This window comes from Lepidochelys kempii, chromosome 2 (genome assembly GCF_965140265.1).
Source record: "Lepidochelys kempii isolate rLepKem1 chromosome 2, rLepKem1.hap2, whole genome shotgun sequence".
Classification (NCBI taxonomy): Eukaryota; Metazoa; Chordata; order Testudines; family Cheloniidae; genus Lepidochelys; species Lepidochelys kempii.
This window is the reverse complement of record NC_133257.1, coordinates 162,178,653-162,200,463: the sequence shown is the minus strand read 5'-3', so window position 1 is coordinate 162,200,463 and position 21,811 is coordinate 162,178,653. Positions and strand designations below refer to the sequence as shown.

General features: G+C 42.1%; 1 protein-coding gene and 1 long non-coding RNA gene across 11 annotated transcripts in view; one reads left to right on the top strand and one right to left on the bottom strand.

The window, feature by feature from the left end:
• GALNT1 (polypeptide N-acetylgalactosaminyltransferase 1) overlaps positions 1-1,290 on the bottom strand; it is a 193,818-nt gene extending 192,528 nt beyond the window's left edge. For 6 of the 9 annotated variants that reach the window (XM_073332672.1, XM_073332679.1, XM_073332671.1 and 3 more), the window contains exon 1: positions 369-1,290. The gene's annotated coding sequence lies outside the window, so the exon portion shown is untranslated. The remainder of the gene's footprint in view (positions 1-368) is intronic. The other 3 variants (XM_073332675.1, XM_073332674.1, XM_073332673.1) reach the window with 2 other exon arrangements.
• On the top strand, positions 247-10,889 carry LOC140907229 (uncharacterized). 2 transcript variants are annotated; one of them, XR_012157413.1, is made up of 4 exons: positions 1,397-1,507; positions 4,812-4,898; positions 8,008-8,096; positions 9,776-10,889. It is a non-coding gene; the product is annotated as an uncharacterized lncRNA (long non-coding RNA). The 2 variants fall into 2 exon arrangements; XR_012157414.1 differs by lacking the exons at positions 1,397-1,507; positions 4,812-4,898 and adding an exon at positions 247-568.
• Positions 10,890-21,811: the final 10,922 nt, after the last annotated feature.

The following is a 21,811-nucleotide window of genomic DNA, read 5'->3' as shown; positions in this document are numbered from 1 at the left end:
GAAAAAAGGTCCATCTTTCTTAAAAAATACTAGCCCATTATTAAAATAATCAGTGGGGCCACATACAAACTAACTCGTTTTAAAACAACTGCCAAAAACAAAAGTGTTAGTTTTTTTTAAATCCCCTTCAACTTTATGAATTAAAAGGAAACAAAACAAACCCTCCTCAGAGTCCACTGGATAAGAGTCTGAGATATCAGTCACACATTATGTAATAACTATTATCTGAGCAAACTTCATGCGACAGTGGTGCAAAGAGGAAGAGCTGGGGGATGCAGCTGTTACTCTCCTGACCCCAGGCACAGAACAAGTTCCGTGCCGGTAGCAGCAGGTCCCCCTTTCCCTAAACGCCCCCGTCGCCTTCTCACCCGAGCTCTCCTGCAAGCCCCAGTCAAGGGGCGAGCGGGTTTTCTCACCCCCAGCGGCTCGGAGAAGCACCGCGCAGCGGCTCGGCTGCCTCCGCTCCTCCGGCGGTTTCGAGCCGCGGCTGTTGAGGCTTCCCGGCGATGACGAGGGGAACCAACGAGAACCAGTTTCTTCTTCTCACTGACTCGCTTCCTCAAGGCGGGTGAGCGCCCGAGCCAGCGGCCCCCGCTCGGCCCCGGTCGTGGGGGGAAGCAGCCCCCTCCCCAAAGCCTCACTCACCTCGCCACTTCGTCCGCAAGCGACGGGCCCGGCCGCGCTGCTCACACCCGGGGGACGCACCAGCAGCCGCCCGGAGAGCACCGAGCCCCCCGGCCCCGGGGAGCCGCTACTGGGGAGAGGAGCGGCCACTGCTCGGTCGCAGCGCGGAGTCCGCGCGGCCCGGCCCGGCCCGGCCGGAGGGGGCGGGGGGGCACCAGGTGCGCGGCGAGGAGCGATCAGCGGGGTGACTCCGCCGGTGCCGGCGTGCGGGGGCGGGGCGGGGAAGCTCCGTCCCTCTCGCAAAGTTCAGGCGCGGCTGGCACCGGGTCCGCCTCCAGGCTCGCAGCGGCGGCTGCAGAGACCCCGAGTCCCGGCGCTTGCGGCCGCTCCCGCCTGAGACTGGCCAGCGGCGCAGGAGACTCGCACCGCTCGCCGCCGCCGCCCCGGCCCCCTCCTTCCGCGGCCGCCGGGAGCCCCGCTCCGGGCGCTGAGCGAGTCAGTTACACACAGAGCCGCCGCCGCCCGCCTGGCGGGACCCCTCCGCCGCCCCCCGGCGCTGCTCCTGAGCGCCGCGTCTCCCGCACGCCGCTGCCTCCGGAGACCTCCTCAGCGCCGCGTCTCCATGGCCGGCCGGGGGCGGCGGCTTCCTCGCGGGGTGCGGGGGGGGGGGGGGGAGGAGGGGGGAAGGGGTGGTAACGGCTCCGGCGCGCGAACACGTCTTCTGGAAGGTGGAGTCCACGCGCTGCCCCGGCCCCGCCCCCGCCCGTCCGGCTCCGCCCACCGGTAACCCGGATCGCCAGGGTAGCCACGTGGTGCACGACCTGCGGGGGGGGGGAGGGGGCACGACTGGCGGGGGGGAGAAGGTGCCGCTGTGCCTGAGGAGGTGAGTGGTGTGAGGCTGGGGAGGGGTGGAGTTGCGGTGTTATGGAGGCAGGGTATAAAGCTGTTCTGAATCATATTCATCTGTTAGTCTGCATTCATAGCTGCGCATCCCCCTCGCCATCCAGAGACTGAGGGCAGGGTGTTTCAGGGGAGGGTTTTGGCTGTGATGCAGGACTGCCCATAGGGGGTGAGCAGGACACTCAATATGCCTGCTCTCGACCGCACCCTTTGCATACTGTATTTAATTGGAAGCAGCTGTCAGACATAGATTTTGCCCGTTCGTTTTTTCAGATCGGAGAAAAAAAGGGCCTTTTTTTGTCGAACGTGCACTTTCTTTGGCACAAAAAGTTTAGAACGTATAGGGAAGAGACAGATGTATTGTCCTCAAGGCATTACAGATGGTATGGAGCCATAGTCTGTTTTGGATCCTATAACTGTGCAACTGTATTTTTAATATATGCAACACAAATATCTTTATGCAATCTTCTAGTCTAGTTTTTCAAAGTAACACATTTTTTGCAGGCAGATACTATACTATGCACATGCATACTCTACAGATGTCACAATAAGATGATCAGCACGTATGGCACTTCCTATATAATCGTTGCCATTTCAGCCTCAGTTAAGTCAGTGTACAGCTGCACTTGGGTTACTGTAGCTCCAGAAGGGAGCTGATCGATGTAGTGTGCAAGCATTATATATGGGGTAGAAGAAAGTGTTGTTTTAACATTACTCCATAAGGTTCTGATCCTGCATTTAGTTCTGTAGAGACAAACCCCTGCAAGTACGTGGAACCCCATTGCAGTCATAGATCTCTGCCCAGGCACAGGGAGTTACCCATACAGAGCTCATGGCAGGATTAGGGCTTTTGACACATACAGAAGGTAGTGAGATTTTTATGTAGAGAGCATTTAATTCAACTGGAAAGATACTCCAAAGAGTAAAGCAAGTCATTAGGCAGTGATATTTTCCAGCTGGAACAGGGCTTCTGAAAACGATTATAGTTTTTATCAGGGTGGATTTGATTTAAATCATGATTTAAATCACTAGTCAGGAAGACTCAATTTAATCGTGGATTTCTACATAAAAGTGGATTCTTGTTGGTTGTTATAACCTTACTACAGATTCTTCACAACTCAGAGATAGATAGATGTAGGTTTCATTTTTAGAAGGTGCACACTATAAATTTTAAAAGTGATTTTGAAAACTTTTCAGATTAGTTTCACAGCTATATCAGAAAATGAATGATTGTTTGGTTATTTCATTTACCAAAGGTAATTGTAGCAGATATTTATGAAGTCATTGGGAGGTGAACTATCCCCAATTCAACAGGTTAATCATTAATATTTGGAGGATTTTCTTGCCATGCTGTATTAGGAGGAGAACATCACCAGACAGACATTTAAATGGTTTTCTTTAACTAAAACAACAACATCATGTATTCTGGATTTTTTTCTTCAACAGCAAACATATAATATTTTAACAAAACAATCATATGAATTTTTGAATTGAGTTAAACATTCACATTTTTTAAAATCAGGTTTGTTTTTGTTAAAATTGTTTTTAACTAAAATAGTTAAATGAAATATTTTAAAAAAAAACAAAAATTAAATTGACTGTGTCAGTGAGGTCAACATAAGAAATTTAAAATATTGGCTTCTGCAGCTAACTCATAGAATATCAGGGTTGGAAGGGACCTCAGAAGGTCATCTAGTCCAACCCCCTTGCTCAAAGCAGGACAAATCCCCAATTTTTGCCCCAGATCCCTAAATGGCCCTCTCAAAGATTGAACTCACAACCCTGGGTTTAGCAGGCCAGTGCTCAAACCACTGAGCTGTTCCCCTGCCTTGTCATCTTCATCTTCCTGTTTGTTCCTAATCTGGAAAAGAAAAACAAGCTTTCCTGCTTTTTCAGGTCCCAAATGATTTCTCAATTTGGACTGAATTAGTCAAAGGAAGAAAATATTTTTTCTACACCAGCAGAAGAAGCTACTGCTGTTAAAAGTGAAATGATCACTTCAACAGTCTCTGAATCCAAGTGCTTAAGTGACTTCCACCAGTTCACTGGTGTGACTTTCTTTAAAGCATTGTCAGGAAACATATATTTCTGGAATGGCTCTTATTCCCAAACTGGGTCTCTTTTACGACCTGCAGCTATTATAGGTTTTCCCTTCTAATGAGAGAATGGTATGGTAGATCTCAAATCAATGAAGGCTACATTCAGAAAGACCTCAAGACTTCTGGAATATGGTGCTTAGTTTCACTTTTGTTTCTACTGCCTGTCCCTCCCTTCTCACATTTATCTCCAGACTTCTTATCCAGATGTATTCCACCCCCAACAATCTTCTGTTCATTGAACTTTTTGAAACTTTGCACTTTTAGAGAGAGGTAAGGGATTGACTCTGTGTACACAAATTTGCAGAGGGACAATAGGGTTGAGGTCTGTTATTTCTCACTTCTATATATCATTTGTTTGTTTGTTTATTTATTTAAAAACATTTTTGCTGTTAACAAGCATGTTATCTCTGGAGACACAGATCCACAGTTTGAGAACTGCAAAACTAAGCATCTCTAATGGTATCTTCTAGACTGAGCACTGAGTCCCATTGGGTAGATTGAAACATTAACCTAAATAATCTATACAGAAGTCCCTGGAACCCCATAAAATTGGGTCCCTAATCCATGAACTATTGGAACTCATTTACAAAACTTTTCTTAAACATTACATGAATATATTGTCTCATACTATAGAATTAGAATTTATAATCCCTATTCCATGATGAGATATCATTGAGCTATAATGCATCTTAATTAAACTATCTTTAGATAGGGTTTTTTCCTCAAAAAGCATTTTATATAAAAAAAATCCAATTTAAATTAAAAAATCCAATTTTTTTTAATCATTGATTTTTATCCACCCTGCACACATACTTTTGCTTGCATATGTTTCTAAATTGCTCGTTTCAATGCCCTCTTTAAAAATCTAGTCTTCAAATCAAAACCTGTGTGAAGAAAATATTAGAATCACTGTAAACAATAAATCTTCTAATTTTTTTTGGAAACAATGTAAAGCTTTTAAAATTGTTTACATCACCCAAAAATGTGCTAAGTGCTTTACAGATATATATAATTAGGTAGTTTGCTGCTAGATTTGCTACTCTAAGAACATCAGCAGTTGTTTATCCCCTTTTTTCTAACAATTCCATCCATGTTTTCCTTCCAAGCTTCCTCATTTAGCACTTGTGTTCCCCTTCCCAATTAATATAGCACATAACCTGAGTTATTTTCTTTTCTATAATTGTAAAGGTCCTTGCTACCTGTTGCTCCTGGTATATGTCACTGCTGTAGACTCTCTTTCCAGGAGGAAACTGGGGTCTTTTTAAAAGGGCCACTGTAAGTATTTATGCTTCCAAATCACTGATTTTGGAAGTTTGTCTGTTCATAAGGATTTACTGAAGATGAGAGACAAGCCATGCAAGTTCAGAATCTATATTGACTTCTACAGATGTTGATTTTATAACAGACCATGAACATGTATTTGCAGAATCACGTTTCTCAATATTTTTTGTCATGCACAGTTGATGGTTATATACAGCCCTGGGTTTGGAAACATTCCAGAATATGTTTAAGATAATCACTAGATGAAATGTGCCTCTTTAAGAAGTAAGGGTTGGATGATAGAATACAAAAGTTCCATAGTGGTTGGACTCCAACTGTCTGTTCTTAAATTCTTGGCCTGTGGAAGCTCTGGCCTAACCAGAGGGGACCTAGTGACTATTGGAATCCACAGGCCTTAGTTAGTTGCCTAGGCTCTCTAGGCAATGCATGGAGAGAGTTAGGTGCCTAAAGCCTGGTCTGCACTAGAAAATTAGGTCAGTTTAACTGTATCGGTCAGGGGTGTGAAAAATCCATGGTTTTAAATCAACCTAAGTCCCCATGTAGACAGCGCTAGGTCGATGGGAGAATTCTTGTGTCAGTCTAGCTACTGCCTGTCATGGATGTGGATTACCTCTGCTGACAGAAGAACCCTTCCCATTGGCATAAGTAGTGTCTACACTGAAGCGTGCAGCTGCAGCGGGGCATTTGTACTGCTGTGGCATTTTAAGTGTAGACAAGCCCTAAGAATGGGATTCAGAGAAGCCAGCATGTTGAGCTTAAAATAGCCAATAGAGAATGCCAATGAGGGGTGTGGGCCTAAGCACCACCCAAAGAGATTTAGGCACTTAAATTGAGGCCAGAGGGAAGCATGTCCCTCCATTTGAGATTCACAGCCATGACCCATCTCCAGGAATTAGGCGCCTAAGTTCCTTCTCACAAATAGGAACAGCTGTTACCACCCCTCTTATAACCTTTGGCCCACCTACCCACAGTGTGGGAGACCCAGTTTCAATTCCTCTGCCTGCTGTGGAAAATGGATTTGAACCCAGGGTTCTCTCCTTTTGGGGGGGGGGGGGAATAGTACCCTAACCACTGAGCTATGGGGCATTCTAGAGCAGGCCTCTCTCCTGTTGAATCTGTTCCACAGTGTATAATTAAACATGCACTGGGCCAGAAAAAGAGAGACAGAGTGGATTGCAATACCTAAATCCCTTTGTGGATCAGGGCCTTAGGTATTGCAATGTCTAACTTTTAGGCACTAAAAAAAAAATCACTGAACAACGAGATCCACAAAATCTGAGTTAGGAACCTAGGCTCCCTATACAAAGAATAGGGAGAGAGAGAGAGAGGTGACTTAGACTGCAAGCCACAAAAGCCAACACACTAGGCAAGGAACTGCCTAAGATAGCCAGTGTGAGATGTCAGTGCTAGGGGTGCATCATAAGCCCCCTCCCTAGGAGTTTGGCTTCTAAGTCTGAGCTTCAGGGAGGCACTTATCTCTGCTTGGGATCCACAGCTGGGAACTCCTTTCCTGGAGTCAGGCAGTTTAGAAGCCTAAACAATTTCTTCCAAGATTGAGTTAGGCACCTGCCTAACTCCACACAAAATGGGAGGGAAGGGAAGTGGGGAAGGCCCACTCTCAGAGCATTTAGTCCAGTGGTTAGGGTACTCGTTTGGGAGACCCCAAATTGAATTCTCCCCTCTGCTTGATGAAAGGGGATTTGAATAGTGAGGCCTCACCCCTCAGGGTCATGCCCTAACCACTAGATTCGAGTGGATCTCACTATTTCTGACCCAATTAATATTTAATTAAATTAGGACAACTTCAATGGCAGAAATTGAGAATGCCCCACATCAGATTAGGCACTCACCTGAGAGGTGGCAGATATCTGTTCAAATCTCTCTCCTTATCAGGCAGTGGGGAGAATTGAACCAGTGGTTACCCACATCCTAACTGCATACCCTAACCAGTAGGCTACAGGTAACAAGGGAGGCTATCTTCTGGCCAATTTTGTATGGAGTTAGGCAGCAGCTGCCCACGCCTCCCAGATCAGGCCCTGTAGACGAGATAGGTGGAGGCAAGCCTGTCTTTCCCCAGTTTGTGGCATGCAGGGCTTAGATGGGAGACAGGTATCCACATGCCTAGAATGAAACAGCAGTCCACGTACCCAGAGGGACAGACATAGGTGCCTGGGGAACTTTTATAGCAGAAATGTAGGCACCAAGTGAGTGGAGGTACCTAGAGGATTAAGTAGCAGCCAAACAGGGATATTGTGGATTGCCTGGGGTTTAGGCACCTAAGTACTTTTGTGGATCTAGCTCTTAGGGAATAGTGTAACAAGTTTATGGTATTTGTATTTTGAAAAGTGTGTTGAGATTCAGTGTTAAGGTATTGCAATCTATTAGTTTAATATTTTATAAGAAAGTGTTCTCTTGTTAATGTTTATATTGCATTTTTCACTGGGATACTGGAGCTGAAAAATAGATCTATTTTAAAGAAACCTCTTTCTATTGGCTTGTAATTATTTCCATTGCATCACTTTTGCTCTCAGTTGAGTTTTATAGCCATATTTCTCCTTCAGACATGACATTCATTTCCTATTAATGGGAGCTGTGCAAGGATTGAAGGTCAGTTTGGCCTTTAGGATTCCACCTAACTGAAATAGGCTGGGTTATGGCAGGGGAAAATAACTATTAGCATTGTTTATTTTAGAGATTCTTAATTTCACAAGCTGTCTGCATTAGTCTTTCATGGTCCTATTGACTGGGAACAATTTTTAAAACAGTGTTTCCAAGCTTTTTGGGGCTACTAACTGAAAATGAGTTAGGACTTTTCCACATAAAGTCATCTTTCAGATTTAAGCTTAGGATGGCTGGTAAAAAGTGTTCTACAAAAAAGTATGATTTGATTTTCCTTGCTCATCTGGGATCTCCTGCATCATTTCTGGCTCTTACTTGTTTCTTTAACCAAAAAGCAATTTGTCATTTTTCACCAGTTTTTCAGGGGTAGATATTCATGTATGATGCAGACCTGCACAGCTTTTATGTATGTATCCAGGGCTTCCATTTATCTGGTTATTTTTTCCCACTCAGAGGTTTTCATGAAGCTTTCCTTCCTTTTCAGGTTGAGGGAGAACTGAGTGTTGCATGTCCTCTTGCTCTGACTTGATTTGCCCCAGCATATCTTGAACTCCATCACATGTAGCATAAGAGGTAGGAGTTACAGCATGTCCTGAAACATTAGTGTAAGTACATGGTAAGAGAAAATACTGCTGGGAATTTTTGCTCTTTGATTTAAATTACAATCTGCCCCACTATCGTCTTTGTCTAATAGACTGATACTGCATTTTGACGCATTAGTTCCTGACTAAGAGCAGGTAGAAAATACAAAACCCCCATTCTGCAAACAAATGCATGCTTAATTTTACTACCGTGAGTGGTCTTGATGATAGTTATCAATAGGATTACTCTCAGAAATAAATTTAAGAACATGTAAAAGTTTTTGCAGGAGTGGGCCCTTACAGCTCAACAGTAATTTAGCCAAATTTTCAAAAAAACAAGTTAACCTGCAAGCATAAGAATTTCAGTTTTAAACAGTAATTTTCAGAAAGTTATAAGCACTTTAAAAAAAAGTGTTGGCATAAAAGTGCCTGCAGTATAGCATCTCTAGTGATCTCAATGGAGTGCTTAAGCATTTTCATTCCATATGTCATTATTTGTTTTGATAATTATTTCAAAGTTTATTTTAAACAAGGAAAACATCAAGAAGAGAGAACTGTGTTTCCAGGATGTTTCTGGCAGAGTGACAATGTGCTTTCATATATTGCAAAACACTCATGTAGTGAGACAATCCGCAACTACCAAATATAGCTATTTAAACTATAAAAGAAAAATAACTCCTATACAAATATATCCTGTGACCTCAGGGGAATAGGATTTGTCGCGAACAGTTCTAGTCTAGACAAAGTGAAACTGATTGATTCTATCCTTGAAGAATTGTCAACGAGCTAGCTGAGCTATTCTCTATTAAAAATAGGTAGCCTTAGGGCAACATAAATGTGTAATAAATCACTGAAAGATGAAGTCTCTATTTTGTTTGTATCATTTAAGCTTTATTTTATGAATAAAGACAAGATATGATTGTATGTAGCTGTTAGTTTATAATTCTAACTCTAGTTAATAAAACTAACTCTTCTCTCATGCAGTATTAAAATAATACGTAGTATTTCAGTACTTGATAGCAAGGATTTTCTAGCAACTTTTGTCCTTGCAGCAGATTGGATCCAGGTAGTCTCAGTTCCTGTCCCCGAGGTTTGAAAAGGCATTATGAGCAATTAAAATTGGAGTAGCCACCAAATATTTTGACATGAGGACCTGTCACTGACATCTCCACCAGATGCTCTAATCCATTCATCGCTACTCACCCATAGTTACGCCACAGTGGTTCAGTAATACCCAGGCTTGTGTGGAAGTTGAAACAAGGAGACCCTGTAGGGGCTGGAGGCCTCTGGAAAATCAACTTGGAGAACAACCATCTGAAAGTGCAGGTGCTTTCTGAAAAGTGATTGTAAAACGCTATCATGGACATCCGTCTTTGTCTCTCCATTTCTAGAATAAATATGCTCAGGTTACAAGTGAAAAAAAATTGCCCCAATTGCCTGGTCTGCAGAGGCAATATGGGTTCTTTCCTTCTCATGCATTATCACTAGTTTAATTTTTAAAAAAGGTTCTGGGGGCCAAATGATCTCAGTCATAACTTTTGAGTTCAGAAACGTCAGTGACAACTCTGCAACCCGTTTGCCTTCAATGACTTTGCACAGAGGCTAGTGATTAGAACTTAGTAATCAGCACTTGATAATGCAAATGACGCTCACTCTTTTTTTTTTTTTTAGCTGCGTTGACTCTGCAGAGCTAGAGGAGGAAAAAAAAAGCAGGAAAATCTACTCTCTTTATTTGCCCAATGATACCTGCTGATTTTAGTAAGTAAAATAACTTTTCAGAGCAGAACAGCACCTTAATGAACACTTGAAAAAAATTCATTGGCTGCCTTTTCTACAGTAAGGACCACATTGATTAGTATTCATATTTAAGACCGAGGACTCCACCCATAAAGTAATCGACATACTACTTTTACTGCCCACAAGATATGAAGAAGTCAAAAGGGTAGGTTCACATTACAACACAACAATTGCCAGATCATCTAGAATGCATCACTGTTTTGCGTCACATTTAGTATTTACATAAAAGCATTACCAAACCAATTTTTAAAGTCAGTTATTTCTGTACGCTCCTCTTTTCAGTATAAGAGTCAATTTGTATTTCATCTCTTTTCTCTCCTATAATCTTCAGGAGTTCAAATTACATCTTTAAATTATCTCTGTTTTTACCAAAGTTACTTCCATTTTCGGTGGATGTATCTCAGATAGACAGGTGGGCTGAAATATCTGACTACTGTAGATGTATGTGTTGGCAATAATTAACTGCTTCAGATAAGCTTAATACAGTTGGTGATTGTTGGCACAAGGTAAATGGCAATTGTCATCTTTTCCCACTACATCTTGGCCCGGTTTCCTTCTCGTTGTCTGGTCAGTTCTAAGGAACTCATCTTTCCCGCCTGAGATTTGATCTCTGGACCTGGTTACTCCTGGGGGAATTCTGCACCACTGCGTGGATGCATAATTAATGAGCCATGCATATTTTTATTTTTTTGCGCAGAAAAAGCTTCTGCCAGAATGTTGCTGCAGTTCCGCCTTTTTCCCACTAGAGGACTCTGGGGTGCTAGAATAGAGCAGCAACTCCCAGCAGAAAATAACTTCTGCAGTTCCACCTTTTGCTCATCAGAGGGTGCTGTGGCGATAGAACACAGCAGTCGCTGCCAGCCAGCTAAAGAAGAGAAAGAGCCTGCCTTCTTTGCAGCAGCTGTCAGGCCAGGTTAGGAGACAGGGGCTATGGGGAGATAGACCGTGGGGCTGCTGCGGGGTCACACAGGGGCTCATAAGGGCTAGTGGGGGAGAACAGACAGGGGCAGGGGCTGAATGGGAGTGGAGGTGCAGGGCCACATGGGCAGAGGGGGGTGCAGAGCTACAGGGGGAGGGGGTGGCTGAGTGAGGGCACAGAGACACATGGGAAAGGGGTGCAGGGCCACATAGGGACAGGGGAGTGGCTGAGTGGGGACACAGAGACACGTGAGGACAGGGGGAGGTGGAGGAACACATGGGGACAGGGGCATGTGCCTGACTGAATGGGAGAGGCTAGGGGTCAGCCAGGGTCTGCATGGGGGAAGCTTCCTAACAGTCCCTCCCCGCCCCCCCAAAAAAACCTGTTCCATACATTTCCTACTCATACCCAACAACCCTCCAAGTTCACACCCAGCAATTACTTCCCTCTCCCTCAGCTCCTCCGTTACTCCTGACTCCCCCAAACCTATGCAGTGCTTCTAATGGGTATGGGAAATATGGTTCTGTATTGAAGTTTAAATTATTATTAGAGTTCTGTATTAATATGCCTAGTAAATAATCTATTTGTCAAAAAAACATTTTCTGAATATGTTTTGTTTTCTGTATTGCTGCAGACTTACTTGCTAACAGGTATTTTGAAATAAATGACAAAATAATTTAAACTGGTGTGATTATATTGTTACTTTGACAAATAACATTTGCAGAATTTGAAAATATTGTGCACAGAATTTTTATTTTTTTGTTGAATTCCCCCAGGATTAAACTGGTGTACAATACTTAGACATTCAGATAACTCTTCCAAGGTATAAAGATGTCCTTCTCTATAACTCTGGGATAATTGGTCTCATTGAACTACTGAGTTAAAGATTTTCAGCTTTCGCTAAATAGTTTCACATTATCATAGCGCTGTTTCCTAGTCTTGACTCTTTTCTGCTTCCTTTGGCTCAGTCTGTTACTACAAATATAAAATCTTTTAACCAACGTTCATGTGAGTAATAAAGACTCTAGCTATATCATCTTGGTGTTACTATACTCCTTGTTCTTGGAGTATACTACTCCTCCCTACCAGTCAAAGGACACACTGACTTTAGCCAACACAGCTAAAAATTGTGTTAATCTTTATTTCACAGGTTTTTCTCAAATGGTCTTACAACCTTTTAAGTCGTGATGATGGCACATTTCAGGGACACACATCAATTACAGGTTAAGGGTCTAAGCTAGAATTCAGAGGAAAGGTAGAATGGGTACCATGCTCAGAATTTCTTCTTTGTATGGGGAGACTTGCAGGAGGCATAATTGCTCATTCAGCTCTGAAATTTGGTGTCTGGATACTTTTTTCCTGTTTGCTTGATTGCCATTGGTCGTTGTTTCCCTATCCATTGTGCTCCTCATCCTCCTCCCTTTTCTTACTCCCCAATCCCTCCTACCATTCACCTCTTCCACTTCTGCCCTGAGTGCCCTCTCAACCCCGCAAGATAGTTTTTTATAATGTTATGAAAATATAGATAAAAAACAATAAAAGGAACGAATAAGGCCTGTGCCAGTCATCATCATGACACTGATAATATCATTGCAGCTGATTCAGAATGAAATGAGGAGGCCTGGAGAGGAAGGTGAGATCAAACAAGGTGCCAAGAAGAGAAGCTGAATGTGCTAGAGATTTTTAACAACAATGCTGCATAGAGATTTTTAGTTCAGCTTTCACTATTTTCATTGGTGAAAATGGATGCCATCTGGAACCGTTTTAATGCCTAAGATATAATTCCTATACCCCACACCAGAACTGCGTACAGTAGCATGGCACAAGGACAATATGCAGTGATTAGAAGACAGATTCATCCATGAGTGGAGGCAAGTGCTGGAGGAACTGCTTAACTGTTGATCTGCTCACCCCTTCTCCCTCTGGGCTTGCCTACCTCTTCTAAACCTTTCCTTAATGGCAGTGCAGAGAGCTCTCCCACAGAACACAGCTTTGCTGGTCCAGTAGGATGTTCTCTCCTACACATGGAACCACTCAACTCCTGCTTCCTTCAGCACCCTCAGAAAAGGGGGCAGGCTCCAAAACACATGGCAAATCTCTTCCTTTTTTTCTCCACTCTCATATTTTTTTAAATTTTAAAAATGCATTACTTTTAAAGATATGAACAAAAGTGAGCATGAGTGAGTGGCATGTAGAATAGGTACAGAGAGATTATTTCATCAAAGATAACAAGCAAATATACTGCAACCACCTATACAGGTCTGAAATCAAGTTGAAGCAAATCTAGGATTTGCACAGTGAACAAATTCCCCCTGCATGTCAAAGGGCCTAAGCCCTGACCACTAGGCAATGCTCCCCACGAGAGCAAACCATTGCAGTGCAGCTTCTCTTATTCAAAAGCAGTGGCATGTCAGAAAGCACAAAGGTGCCTGAGGAAAAACTGCATGGACGGATAATGAATGTTGACATCACTGGCAACTGTTGGGGGTTGAAACTACTTTCAACTATTGGGGGTTGATATGATTGGCTTTAAAAGACAAGAAGCTTGTGTTTGATATGGCGATACAGGGGAACCAATGGAGGGATGCAGAGAGATGGGTAATGTGGTTAGAGGGATGAGCCAAGAAGATATTTGCACCTGGATTTTGGGTGGATTTAAGGGGGCAAGAATGCATTTGTCAAGACTAGAGAGGAAGGTGTTGCAATAGTTGAGATGTTGGAGGGCTTGGATGAGTTTTATCTCTGTGGGCAGAGAGAGAAGTCTGGATCATAGGGAAGTTTTGCAGGAGGAAGCAGCACAATTTAGATGTGGCCTGGATGTGTGGGTCTACAGAGAAGGCTGAGTCAACGATAATGCTCAGACTTGGCCTGTGTTGCAGGAAGGATGATGGTGCCGTCCACAGTAACGGAGAAAGAGGCCCGTTCTAAGGCAAATCTTTAATCTTTTAGCTTAACTAGCTAGGTTGGGTGCACATTAGAGTGAAGATCTGAAGGTCCCCACTTCAATTCTGGCTTCTTGTGGTAGGTTCTCCATCACTGACAATTTTTAAATCAGATTGGATGTTTTTCTAAAAGAGATGCTCTAGGAATTTTTTCAGGGAAGCTCTATGGCCTGTGTTATACAGGAGGTCAGACTATATGATCACAGTGGTCCCTTCTGGCCTTAGAATCTATTAATCTATTAAAGTAAGATTCATTTCAAATTAAATACACTAATTATTTTATACTTAAGTCTTTTGTAGAAAGGGGTTATATTCCAAGAGTGCAATTTCTGAGAAGTTCTCCCATAATGCAAAGTCTTAAAAGTCTATCAGCATTCCACTACAAGTGAACAGCGTAGGTACGTGAGCAGAGAACGTAGCAAGTAGTAGATATTTTTAAGAGGCTGACATAAGTAGGTGCTTAGTGCAATGCCCAGATACCACAAGTCCCAGTGGAATGTTGAAGACTAATATGGGAAAGAGCTGACTGGAGAAGGTAAATGGAAGCATAGAAATGCAGGGCACATTTACTCATCCTTAAGTCAGGTGTTTGAAATCTGACAACCTTTTGGTAAACTCTCCAGTCTGGTATGGTGAATGGGAGTGCAATATTTGGTGTCATGTCTTGAAGTGAAAGGCATGATGTACAGCAGCTTTGTGGGATTGGAAAATGCTTGTATTCCAATAGTCAACACTACACTAATTTCCATAGAGTTGTAGGGGGTCTTAGCAACTCATTTTTTATTATCATCAAAAAGAATTAGCTGTTCCCTTGAGAAATGCTTTGAAATGTAAGGATGTTTTAAAAGTGCTCCTGAACACCTAAATTATGTCTTGCTGGTCTAATTGTTTTACTGTCATCAATATTTGAATATTATTAAATGCTGGGTATATTGGCACTTATGTCAGTGTAAATATTATTAATAAAAACAAATGTCACACTTCCACAATGCTTTTTTTTATATCTAAGGACCTTGCAGTCCTTTAAAATACTAAGGGCCCAATCCTCTCTCTGTTGGATCAATGGCAAAAACTACACTGAGTTCAACGAGTGCTGAACTGAGTGCTAAAGTAACCTCAGAATACCCAGGTTATATAGACAAGATTATACCCATTTTTCTGAGAGACAAACTGAAATACAGGGAGATTATGCGACTTGTGCAAAGTCACAAGGCAAGTCAGTGATGAAATGGCAGAAGAAACCAAGACATCCTCCTGACCTTGTTCCTAGATCACACTCAAATTTAGTCACATGCTTCCTTCTTCTTTCACTGGCATATCACTGTTTAGCACAGTTTTAATTGTGGGACTTGCTTCATTTTTTGAAAACACCCTTTCTGTATAAAGGAATGCTCAGTGAAATGTGATTTCTGCAAGACTACTTTAACCGAAAAACTACTTCCAACCTGAATCTTTATGCCTTCAAATGCAATGTAACATAGTCCCATTTATAATGCATCTTATCATGCACACAACCCAAGATACATTAAATTCTTTTTCCTGAAAATTACTTCATTAAACATCCCATGGCAAATTTCTAATTGATCTCTGCCTTCTAAAATATCTTCACGTTTAATTCTTCTGTTACGTATTTAGTACAAACAAAATTAAATATGTAACAAAAGAATTAAACATGTAAAGATAAAGCAGAAAATAAAAAAGTTTATGCTGACCTCTTTGCTCTTTTTTTGTTTTGTTTTGAAGTTTACTTTTCTTACATTACAAGCTACCTACAGTTCTCCTGTATACCACTTCAAATCTTCTGCGTGAAATTCACCTCTGTCCATGAGGGCCTGCACCAAGCCACCCTTTAATTTCATTTCAGCCTTTGATGTGGGACTTTAGAGGTGCATAGGGGCCTTGTGTAGAACCTCATTTTGTCTTTGCAATCAGGTTAACTTTTAAAGTTACCATTCTTTATACATTACATATTCCAACTATTTGAACTGCATCACATATGTACAATGTGGGGATACTGGAGGACTGTAAGGTCTCAAGATGAACCCCTCTTGTATCTTTCAGTCATGCCAGGTGTCCTGCAAAAGGCAGTAAGGTCTTGGACTTGGCTGCGTGACCTTTCCTTGGCTGATTGGAGATAGTGCCAAGATGATTTGGGGACCATGGACAGGTATTAGTTCAGCCCTAGGAATGACTCCCACAGGCTACATGGTTCTTAGTGGAAAAAATAACTGTTCTAAGAATAGTGCATTGCGAGTACTGTCCATTTTGTTAGTATAACTCCAATTTTTTTTTCTGCTGTTGTTTTTCACCAGGCTGAGCTTTTTCCTGGCTTTTTCAGCCTGCTGCAAAGCCAGTATCTACGGTCTGCTGGAGCTTGCTCAGCTAGGAAAGTAGTAAATATTTTATGTTGGATCAGGCCCTTACTTTGAACACTCCTCTAATGAATCAAATAACCTCAAAACCATTCCCCTTTTATATGGTACATAGCTACTTCTTTCTTTATAAACCACCTTTCTTGGGCATGAAGTGTAACACTTCTAATATGTTTACATTGTGGTGTACTCTTGTTCACTTATCCAAACAGAATAGGAAAATACCTCACTTTCAATATTTCTTCCAGCAATGTGGTCCGTCAACCACAGTTCTTTTCCATCAGGCAAGCAGCTTCACTCCCTTGCTTGTCCAAAACATTTATTGTGAAATGAGTTCTTAGGATCCTACTTCCCCATCTCCTTGCTTCACTCCAAACTCTGGGTCTTGATGTTTTGAGTGGCACTTTTATAAGGGTCATTGACCATGTAAAGTAGGACCATGGGGCGTCCAGGAAGGAGCCATCAAGGGCCTAGTACACCCTGTCACAGACCTAGAGATGTTTTTTCTAGAAATCTGATTACATTTAGATGAATACAGATCCAGAGGTAAATGAAGAAAACATACAAAACTGATTCTTTTTCTGTTTGAAAACTAGTTTTATTGCTGTGTTAGTCAGATGGACAGGAAAAAGATGATGCTTAATGAGAAGGAGACACACTGTACCTCTTAACAGACTGCTGAGGTAGAGACCAATTTTTATAAGAACATGCAAACCAATCCCATACATAATGTGCTTATTTATATAAAGTTTTAAAGAGAAAACTAATAGCAGTTTATTTATCTTCACCTAATTTTCTTGTATGATGATGGGCTGATTTAATCTGTATTTATATTTTTGTGCTGTTTTTCCTTTCTTCTATTAAATAAAAATAAAACAAAGATATCAAAGGTAAAATACACAAGCAGAGCAAAACTTGAGATAAACACCTGTAGAAGATGTGTCGTTTCCCAGTGGGAGTGTATATCCTTCCAAATGAATGTTGCTAAATAGGTATGCATGTTAGCCTCAACTTGGTCTGTAATAGGTGAGGAAATTGTTTTAGAAAACCTAATATGAACAGAAATGTCTTTTTATCTATTTGTTTTGATAAAATCACTTTGTTTTGTTTGTATAGAAACTCTCTCCTAAAGTATTCCCTCCCCCTAAACACTACAACTTTGTGCTGATTCAGGAAAACTAGAAACTGAATCTGACTAGAAAGAAAGCAAAATAGATGTGTGTCATTTCATTGTCCAAAATGAGGTCCTCATCCAGGCAGCTCTTCAAGCATATGAATTGCCTACCTCTATATGATTAGTCACATGTTTAAAGGTAAGTACATGCTCATGTGCTTTGTTAGATCAGGGCCATTGAATAGCATGAAAAACAAAATAGATTTCAGGTGTAATAATCAAAGGTATTATTAGTAACACATTTAAGTATTTTTAAAAAACACTAATTTTAGCCTTTCCCTTCTTCTAAAAACAATAACAAAACAAAGCAGCTCCAAATTCAGCGCAGCGATATCAGTGTATATCTAGAGTAACTAGCCTCATCTAAATACAAAAGTTGTAGGCCCAGATCCTCAAAGGTATGCAGGTGCCTTACTACCATTGAAATCCATAGCAAGTAGGTGCCTAAATACCTTTGAAGATCTGGGCCATATTGGTATAGATGAAGTAATACAATGCCCCAGTATAAGTGTGCTTATGCTAGTACAATTTATCCCATTACAGAAAAAAGAATAAGCTATCACTTTATATGGTATCATTTATACAACTGTAATTGCATCCATGCTAGGGAGGTATAACTATATTTGTTTTTAAAAAAAAAAAAATCACACCCCTAACTGAAAGTTACACCAATACAAAAAATTATGTATAGACCATGCTTTCTTGCAGCCTATACAATATAGTGACCTTTATGCAGCTCTCTGTTATGGATTGTCTATTATAGAAAAATGTTTCTCCATTCTGTGTGATAAAAATAGAGATTTTTAAACAGTACTTTAAAACCTTTCAATGTTAATGGTTGCTCAATAGATATAATGCAGGAATACATTGGATTTTACATTTTGTCATTCTCTAGTGTGTTACATTTTTCTATTAATTTTCTATTATTGGACTACTCCACATCATGCATCAATTACCTCCTTTATTTGCTTGGCATCTCTGACATTGATTCACAATTCTAATCTCTGCTCTGAAATAATTTAAGTGGGATTCAAACTACTCAATTTAGAATATTAAAGTGTAGCATATTCAAAATTGCATCCCATGTGGTAGCATAACTAAGTCTAACTTTTGCCATTTTTCATCATTTTTTTCCACTGAATAAATTCATCCTAAATTTGTCTAGTGAGATGGGCTTTGGGGCATATTTATAATTGAAAGTACTGTATATCTAAGATATTGCAGTGATTCAACACCTCTGAAAAAAAACCAACAAAACCATTGTGTTTGGTAGCAGCATCCTTTACAAAGAAGTCCTCCCTACTGTTCTTTGTATACAATGCTAAAATTGACCATGTCTCCAGAAATCCTTGTGACATAGCCCATATTTTAGAAATAACTATGTGGGCAGGAGTGTGCTCTGCATACAAGCTCACAGGGTATGTATATCCCCTCTTTCTCTGGTTTTCCGGTATGTGGATTGGCCTTCAATATAAAGGAACCTAAGCTGAAACCCACAAAGAGACTGAAGCATTGTAATGCTCAGCATTGCAGTGCCTAACTTTTAGGCACTTAGGAAATCACTGGAATAACAATGGGTGTCACAAAGCCTGAGTTAGATGCCTATACAATGAATGGGAAGAGATAGATGCCTAAGAATACAATTCACAAAAGCAAGCATGCTAAGTTGGGAGCCGCCTAAACTACTCAATGGAGGATGCCATCAAGAGGGGTGAGTTCTAAGCCCCTCCGCTCTCACGGAATTGGTGCCGAAGGCCAGGTTGCAGGGAGGCACAGATCTCTGCTTGCAATCCACAGCCGGGAACCCCTCACATGGATTCAGGCAGCTTACGCATTTAAGCGGTTTCTTATGTTAATGAGTTAGGTGCCTAACTCACTCCACACCATAGTTGCCGACTCTGTGGGTGCTCTGGGGCTGGAGCACCCACTGGCAGCCCCACCAATCAACACCTCCTCCCCAGTGCTCCCCTGCCTGCCAGCAGCCCCGTCAATCAGCCCCTTCCTCCCCTCCCAGCACCTCCCCCTGCCATGGATCAACTGTTCCGCGGCGTTCAGGAAGCACTAGGGGGGAAGGGGAGGACCAGGAGCAGGAAGAGGCAGAGCAAGGGTAGAGCACCCCCTGGCAACTTGGTAAGTCGGCGCCTATGCTCCACACAAAACAGCCGGAAGAGGGGATGATGCCACCCACCTTGTAACTGTTAGCCCAGGTGCCCCCCACACCTGGTGTAGGGGTTGAACTCCCCTAAATGCACCCTTGGACTTTGCTGACCTCAGACAACAAACCATGAGTAAGGTGCAGCGGAGGAAAAGGGGAGTGGCGTGTTAAAGGGACAGTCGTCCATCGGACTTTCACACCACAAGGTGGGAAATTGAGGCAAAGGACTACTGCACAGGATACTGTGGGTAGCAAGAAAAAAAGACAATCAGATCTAACGTTTTGATACATGAACTGATTATTGCATGGCGTAGGGCAGTGTTTTTCAAAGTATGGAACGTCTGGCACTGGGTCACCTTGCTGATTCAAATTATAATGATCATTGCTGCGCAGCAGCTCTAAAGGACCACACAACAGGGACCTGGAGAGGACAGAGGTAGGCGGGAACTGGAGAGGGGAGCAAGTTGGGGCTTGCAGGGCTACTGCGGGCCTGTCCCCCAGCCCTGGAGCTCGCTGCTGGCAGTGGGGAGAGAGGGACCCTTCCCTTGGAGCTCCGTGCAGAGGGAGAGAGAGGCCCCTTCCCTGGAGGCTTATCCACTGGAGCTAGCTGTTGCCGGTGAGAAGAAGGCTGGGGGGAGTCCTCTGGCCCCAACCCGGGGGCAGCCTGGCTGCCTGCACCCCAAACTCCTCATCCCTGACCCCACCCCAGAGCCCACACCCCCAGACAGAACCCCCTCCTGCATCCTGAACCCCTCATCCCCAGCCCCACCCTTTGCCCTACCCTGGGCCACGTCCCACACTCCTTACCATAGGCTTACTAAGGTTAGTGTCTAATGTTAGTTATGTAAAGTGGGTTAAGCTGGAATGTATTGCAATATTATGATTTTGTGAAAACTCGAGTCAAAAGATATAATTATGTTGGGTCATGGGCATCGACAATTTTCTTCAACAGGATCTTGAGGAAAAAAGTTTGAAAACCACTGGGGTAAGGAAACTTGGTATTGGCCACTGCTGCAGGTAGAGGCTGGAGTAGATGGACTAATGGTATGGCAAACCCAATGTAAGGAATTAAAACTAGAAATTAGACTTAATAGGCACTATGACTGCCAAGGGAAACCCCTACTACTGGAGAAGCAATTCTATTCTATTTGTTGTTTTAATAGTTTAAATCCTACCTGGTTTCATTTTTCTTACTAAACTGGGATGTATGAATAAGCAGAGATGAACTCAGTAAATCTTTTTCAAGCAGGACTTTTGAAAATTGTGATATTGTAAGGACGTGTGTCTACAGAGCAGGTGCTAGCCCATTGGGGGCCCTCACCAGGACTATTTTTGGACAATGCCCTCCTCCCCCCCGCAACACATAGTAATAATTAATCAGGGGGGAAGAGGTTTGAGCTGCTTAGGGCCCTAAGCAATTGCTTAGTCTGCTTATGCCTAGTGCCAGCTCTGACAAAATCATCACTACTTCAGCAATTAAATTTACTTCCCATATCTCCTTCATATCACCAAAGTCCAGTCTTCTGAAACTATTAAAAAAGGACAGATGTCTTGACCTGAGCTATGCCAACATTTAAAAAAAAAAAAAAAACTTATCAGAATGAATAATTCAACAAAGATGAGGTAAACCTAACCAGGAAAGGAAAAACATCTTTTAAGTAATTCCCACTAGACTATCTTCAGAGAAATAAAGAGAAAACATGGGTACTTTTCAATTAACTTTGCATTGCACTTACTACCAGTGTTTCTTTGGTAAAGTACATGGTAAAAGAAACCACTTAAGATATCATAGTGAAAAATACGATGGCATCAAAATCTCGACAGCAATGGACTCACCCTAGATCAGAGGTCATGAGGTTATTACATGGAGGGTTGCGAGCTGTCAGCCTCAACCGCCAAACCCTGCTTTACCTCTAGCATTTATAATAGTGTTAAAGTGTTTTTAATTATAAGAGGGGCCACACTCAGGGGCTTGCTCTGTGAAAGGGGTCACTAATACAAAAGTTTGAGAACCACTGCCCTAGATTATGCAATGGGTGCATTCAGTAACTCAGATAATTAAGCAATAAATGTATACTTTGAGCTTTAGCAAAGCATTGCCAAAACTAATTATATTACTGTTGAATCACAAGATGCACTACATATACAGCAAAGAAGAACTTCCTTGTATCTTGTTTTTCAGTACCTTGGCCTTCATTGTTCATTTCTAATACTAATGTACTATTACTTTTGTTATGCCTCTTCTAAAAATACTTAAAATCATGGCATTCCCAATATGTGATTTTAAAGAATTTTATTTGTGCATGACCTTTAGCACTGCACAGAAATTCACCCATGTCCAAAAAATA